Raw genomic sequence first — 6382 nt, 5'->3', positions numbered from 1 at the left:
AACACTCAAATGTAACATACTAAAAAATTTCTTTGTATATTTTTCTCAAACCTAACAATGTAACATTCTAAAAAATCCTTAGTGTATTTTTCTCAAGCGTGATACTCCAATCAATGTAACATACAAAAACTCCTTAGTATACTTTTTCAAATATAATATTCTAATATAACACTCCAATATAATACCAGAAAACCACACTAATAGAAATATAGATTTTCACACTCGACAACCAACACTTCAGCCATCAATCTTCCCAAAAAGAAACTTACATGCCTTATATTTTCATGCCCATCCCAAAAACAAATTAGAAAATTAGAAAAATGAATCATAAAAGAGCATTGACTTAAACTCAAATGACACCAAATCAAATAAATACAACTTTCCAAAATAAAAAGTGGCTAATTAGTTCATAAAAACTCTTAAAACTAAATAGATTAACATTCCCCATATGGCATTTATGGGTAAATTTTTCTTAAGTTTTTCACTAAATTATTTTCATAAATTAATTAATGTTTTATTTTGTTTTATTATTATTTGTAGCCAAGTATTATTATAAATAATTTAATTAAATTTCTTCAATATATCTAATATTCTTATAACTAGGAAACCAGACTCTAATTATAATTTAAACACACAACGAAATAAAACACTTTTAAAGACAAAATAAAAATTTAATATCATTTTGTAATAAAATATTAATTAGGTAGTCTTTTAGTAATTTATAATACTTACAAACTTTTATTTTATTTTTGTAATCCTTTCAGGGCTAATATGTTTGAATTAAAAAGTTTAGGAGCTTAATAGATTCAATCGATAGTTTAAGGACTAAATAAATTTTGATTATATACTTTAGAGATTGAGTAGACTCAATTGATAGTTTAAGAACTAAGTAGACAATTTAACAATAATTTGAAAATAAAAAGTGTAATAAACCCATTGCAATTGTCACGACCCAAACCTACTCTTAAAAGTTAAGTCATGGCCGGCCTGTACTTAGGTCTCAAAGTAACATTCCAACAAAATATTTTTATTCAATAACATGGCCTGAGGCGGAAGCCAATCAATAACCGAACATCCATTGAACACTGCTTAAATGCCAGGATCTTAGTACATCTTACCATATATAGAAAATTTACAAACACCGTTCATATACCAACAAGTCCATGTTATGTAAGTCTATACAAAAAGGTAGCAACCCAAAATTTACATGTTGACAATGTATATGTAACAAGTCATTAACGACTTAAAAACATACAACATAAATAGGAACCCCACAAAAACAAAAGGCTCCACTTTGGGAGGCTTGACAAAACAGGTCCAACAAAAGGCTCCTGGAGCTGACCTAAGGTTGTCCTCCGAGCTGATCACCTACATAAATATACATATATACAGAGTGAGCAAGGCTCAGTGAAAAATCGCAAAGTAAGGAGGTTTATGTGAATGAGCATAAGTCTTGGAGATTATATAGATTTCATAATTTCAGTCCAAAATGGCCTTGGGCCCAAATAAGACGGAACGGCCTTGGGCCCAACATAATACGGAACGACCTTGGGCCTAGCTTAATACAGAGTGGCCTTAGGACCTACATAATATGCAACGGCCTTGGGCCCAATATATCAATAGCTGTTTGAAACATTATAGGATACATGGAATATCAGCATGTCTCCATCTCCCTCGGCCTTAAGCCATGAATCTTAAGTAATCCATAGCTTTATAGGGTAGATCGAACATCGGCATGTCTCCATCTCCCTTGGCCTTAAGGCCATGAGTCATAAATAGCCCACATCATAACGGCCTCGGCCTCATCGTTCATAAAAAAACAAAACGACCTCAAGTCCATTTCATATGCCATTATTCAATCATTTCGATTATTGTAATCGAAACACAACTAATATACCATATGCCATTCACAAGTAAGAATATATAAATCATAAACACCATACGTAAATAAGACATATCGTTACACTACTATTACTCACTGTGATGTGGTTGAACAACGGTCCCTTCCAGTACGTGACCTACACACAACACACAACTGGTAAGTAAGTCACTTTGCCTTAGCTTTTCTCTTTACTCATTTGTCCGATTCGTTGAATTCTTATTCATTTTTAAGTATTTTAGAAGGATCAAATATACACATTAATAAATTCAAAGGGTCAAAAAGAGTGAAAGAAGTTGACAGAAAATTTCCCTACTATCCTCACATGCAGAAGTCCCCCACCGCACGTGCAAAGAGGTGTGCCGCACGAGCGGCTCCGCACGTGCTTTTATTTCAGAATGCTCCATTTGCGTCTGCTATTTTCCGCACATGCGGCTGTGAGCCCCGCACGTGTGGTTGTGCATCCCGTACGTGCGGCCATGAGCCCCGCACGTGTAGTTCTGGGCTCTATTTGACCAGTCCAAACATTCATCAAAATCAAACATTCCAAATGCCTTTCTATGGTCTAACATAAGCAAATGCACTTAAACATCATGACATATGAATATAATAAACATGAATCCCAGACTTAATTAGATCATAACCCATTTTATTGGGACATATACAACTCAATACACCAAACTTCTTTCATTTTGTTCATCTTTTAATGGTCCATCAATATATATACAAACATATATACATAAGTGAGTCCAAAGCATGAAAGAACTAAAGATTAGAAAGTGATTCCTTTTAAGCTAACTCAAGACAAACTCAAAATACAAGAATCAACTCTCAAATCAAACAAATACAATGAATCTTGATGATCTCCATGGATATTTACTCAGGCAAAATATAAAGACTCCATTTTAAGGCTTAATGCTAAGCAATTGAAGAGAGTTTTAGAATAGTTTAAGTGCTTTACACATACCTTGAACTTTATTCTTTAAATCCCCTTCCAAAATCTTCAATCTCCAACTCTTGGTTGATCTCCTCTTCTTCCCTCTCTCTCTCTCTCTTTCTCTCTCTCTCTTTTCTCTTCTTCTCTCGTCTAGAAGCTCTCCATGAGATATTTTTAGGGCTTTATTGAGACTAAGTCATCTAAGGCTCATATAAGTGACCCTTATATCTATCAAGACTTGTGTCTTGAGACTAATTAAGTTTAATTAAGACTTGAGCCTAAATAATTCCAATTAATTTGTTACAAATCAAATTTTTACAAAACTTCATATAATGCTCTAAAAATCATATTAATCATAACCGTAAAGTCAGTTTCAGTTTACTGCGCCTCTAAGGTTTCCAATTTCCCATCCAAAAGTCACAATTTCAACAGATTTTCTCATAACCGACAAATAAAAATTTATAAACTAATAATTCACTCATTCAAAAATGGAATTTTACATCAAACATATAAACATACATATAGTCATACATATAATGAGGGAATTTGAGCACATGAGAGGGTCGGGTTATTACACTCTTCCCCCATTAAAGAAGTTTGGTCTTTCAAACTTATTTTACCTTAAGGTGAAAATAATTCTGGATACTGTTGTTTCATTTCCTCTTCTCTTTCCCAGGTGGCTTCCTTCCCATAATGTTCTTACCATTCAACTTACACCATTGGAATTGTATTGTTCTATAGTTGCTTCACTTGTCGATCCAAAATTTGAATTGATTTCTTCTCATAGAGCAAATTGTCATCCAAAGTAATCTGGTGGTAGTCTATAATCTGGGACAAATCTTGAAGGTAACCCCGTAACATTGATACATGAAACATGTTATGTATTTGTTCCATACTCGGTGGAAGGGCAACACGATAAGTTACTGGACCCACTCTTTCCAGAATTTGAAACGGACCTACATATTGGGGAGCTAATTTACCTTTCTTGCCGAATCTTGAGTGTCCTTTCATCGCGGTGACTTTCACAAAAACATACTTACCTACCTCAAATACCAAGTCCTTTCGTCGATGGTCCACAAAACTCTTTTGCTAGCTTTGGGCGATTTTCAATCTGTCCTGAATGATTCTGATTTTCTCTGTCGTCAATTGTACAATTTCAGGCCCAAATAATGACCTCTCACCAACTTCACTCCAACACACTAGGAAGCGACATTTCTTGTTGTATAAAGCTTCATAGGGTGCCATTCCTATGCTTGAGTGATAACTCTTGTTATATGCAAACTCCTCTAACGGTAGATAAATTTCCCAACTCCCTTGGAAGTCCAAGACACACATCCGAAGCATATATTCGAATTTTTGTATGGTTCTCTCGGATTGGCCATCAGTTTGGAGGTGGAAGGCCGTATTGAATTTCAACTCTGTTCCCATAGCATTATGTTACTCTGCCAAAATCTTGATACAAATTTTGGATCTCTATCAAACACAATTGAAATTGGAACACCATGTAACCGCACAATTTCATTCACATACACAATAGCAAGCTTATCTGTATTGTATTGAGTTTTCACAGGTAGGAAATGAGCTGATTTAGTTAATCTATCGATAATAACCCATATAGAATTCATACCTCGGGGAGTTCGGGGTAAGCCAACAATAAAATCCATCGTTAGGTGTTCCCACTTCCACTCCAGGATGGGGAGAGGTTGAAGTAAAACTGCCGGCCTTTGGTGCCCCGCTTTTACTTGCTGACATTGCAAACATTTTGAAACAAATTCTATAATTTCTTTCTTCATACCAGGCCACCAAAAACTTTGTTTCAAATCCTGATATATTTTAGTATTACTGGGATGCAATGCAAATTTAGACTGATGTGCTTCCTCCCTAATCCTTTTCTTGATTTCTGGCACATTTGGGATACATAATCTGTCATTAAATTTCAACACTGAATTTTCAAAAGTGAACCCGGGCCTTGGCTTTGTTTTCATCTCATCACAAATTTTCCTCAGATATTCATCTTCTACTTGCCTTTGCTTGATTTCTTCAATAAGTGCCGGTTGAGCTGACTTTGTTGCTAACATTGCGTCTTGACCATGTAGCACAATTTCCATATCTATTCTTTCCAAATCAAGTAGCAACTCTTTTCGCCCTGTGAGCAAACTTGCCAAAGTCCCTATACATTTTCGGCTAAGAGCATCCGCAACTGTGTTAGCTTTACCGGGGTGGTAATGGATTTGTAGATCATAATCCTTGATAAGTTCTAACCACTGTCTTTGTCGCATATTTAACTCCTTTTGAGTAAAGAAGTACTTGAAGTTTTTATGATCAGTATAAACTTCACACGTTCCGTTCAAATAATGTCGCCATATCTTCGAAGCAAAGACCACTGCGGCTAGCTCCAAGTCGTGTGTAGGGTAATTCTTTTCATGAGACTTGAGTTGGCGAGAAGCATACGCAATAACCTTTCCATTCTGCATAAGTACCTAGCCCAATCCTTTATACGAAGCATCATTGTAAATCATAAATCCCTCGGTACCAGATGGTAAAGTGAAAACTGGTGTTGTAGTTAACCTGGTCTTTAACTCCTGAAAGGCAGATTCCTTTTGTTCTGTCCACTCAAATGGAACACCCTTCTGAGTCAATTGGGTAAGCAACACGGCAATTTTAGAAAAGTCTTTAACAAATCTCTGATAGTACCCGGCCAAACCCAAGAAACTATGCACCTCTGTCACGTTCGTAGGAGTTGGCCAATTCACAATAGTTTCGATCTTGTGTAGGTCAACAAAAACACCCTCCTTGTTTATGACATGCCCCAAAAACATTACTTCATATAACCAAAACTCACATTTCTTCAATTTTGCATATAGTTTCTTATCTCGAAGTGTCTGAAGAATTAATCGTAGATGATTCTTATGGGCTTCCGTGTTTTTTGAATAAATGAGGAAGTCATCAATAAACACAACTACAAATTCATCCAAGTATGGCTTAAAAACACGATTCATTAAATCCATGAAGGTCGCCGGTGCATTGGTAACCCTGAACGGCATAACCAAAAATTCATAACGCCCGTATCGGGTTTGGAAAACAGTTTTTTCAATATCTTCAGCTTTGACTTTCAATTGATGATACCCGGATCTCAAATCTATCTTTGAAAAGACTTGCGCACCTTGGAGTTGATCAAATAAATCATCAATTCTTGGTAAGGGATACTTCTCTTCACAATTACTTTATTGAGCTCCCGGTAGTCCACACATAACCGAAGGGTCCCATCTTTCTTCTTTACAAGAAGAATTGGTATGCTCTAAAGAGAGGTACTCAGGCGAATAAACCCTTTATCAAGTAGGTCTTGCAACTGTACCTTCAATTCTTTCATTTCAGCCGGTGACATTCTATAAGGAGTTTTCGAAATAGGTTAAGTTCCCGGCTCTACCTCAATTGTAAATTCAATTTCACGATCTACTAAGTCTCCTGGTAACTCCTCCAAAAAAACATCCAAGAATTCTAGGTCAATTAGGATTGTATCAACACACACTTCCGCTGGTTATCCATTCAAAATGCTACACAAATAT

General features: G+C 35.8%; 1 protein-coding gene across 36 annotated transcripts in view; it reads right to left on the bottom strand.

Annotated features, from left to right (window-relative positions):
• Positions 1–1094: 1094 nt before the first annotated feature.
• Positions 1095–6382, bottom strand: part of LOC114260629 (gamma-tubulin complex component 2) — a 32632-nt gene continuing 27344 nt past the window's right edge. For 31 of the 36 annotated variants that reach the window (XM_082921000.1, XM_082921042.1, XM_082921027.1 and 28 more), the window contains 2 exons: positions 1980–2018; positions 1095–1368 (listed from right to left, as the gene is read on the bottom strand). The gene's annotated coding sequence lies outside the window, so the exon portion shown is untranslated. Of the gene's footprint in view, positions 1369–1979; positions 2019–2204; positions 2387–6382 lie in introns of all 36 variants that reach the window. The other 5 variants (XM_082921013.1, XM_082920998.1, XM_082921021.1 and 2 more) reach the window with 1 other exon arrangement.

This window comes from Camellia sinensis, chromosome 3 (assembly GCF_055761805.1).
Source record: "Camellia sinensis isolate YWXY chromosome 3, ASM5576180v1, whole genome shotgun sequence".
In the NCBI taxonomy this organism is placed as follows: Eukaryota; Viridiplantae; Streptophyta; class Magnoliopsida; order Ericales; family Theaceae; genus Camellia; species Camellia sinensis.
Note: the sequence above shows the minus strand (reverse complement) of the source record. Positions and strands in the feature narration are given on the sequence as shown.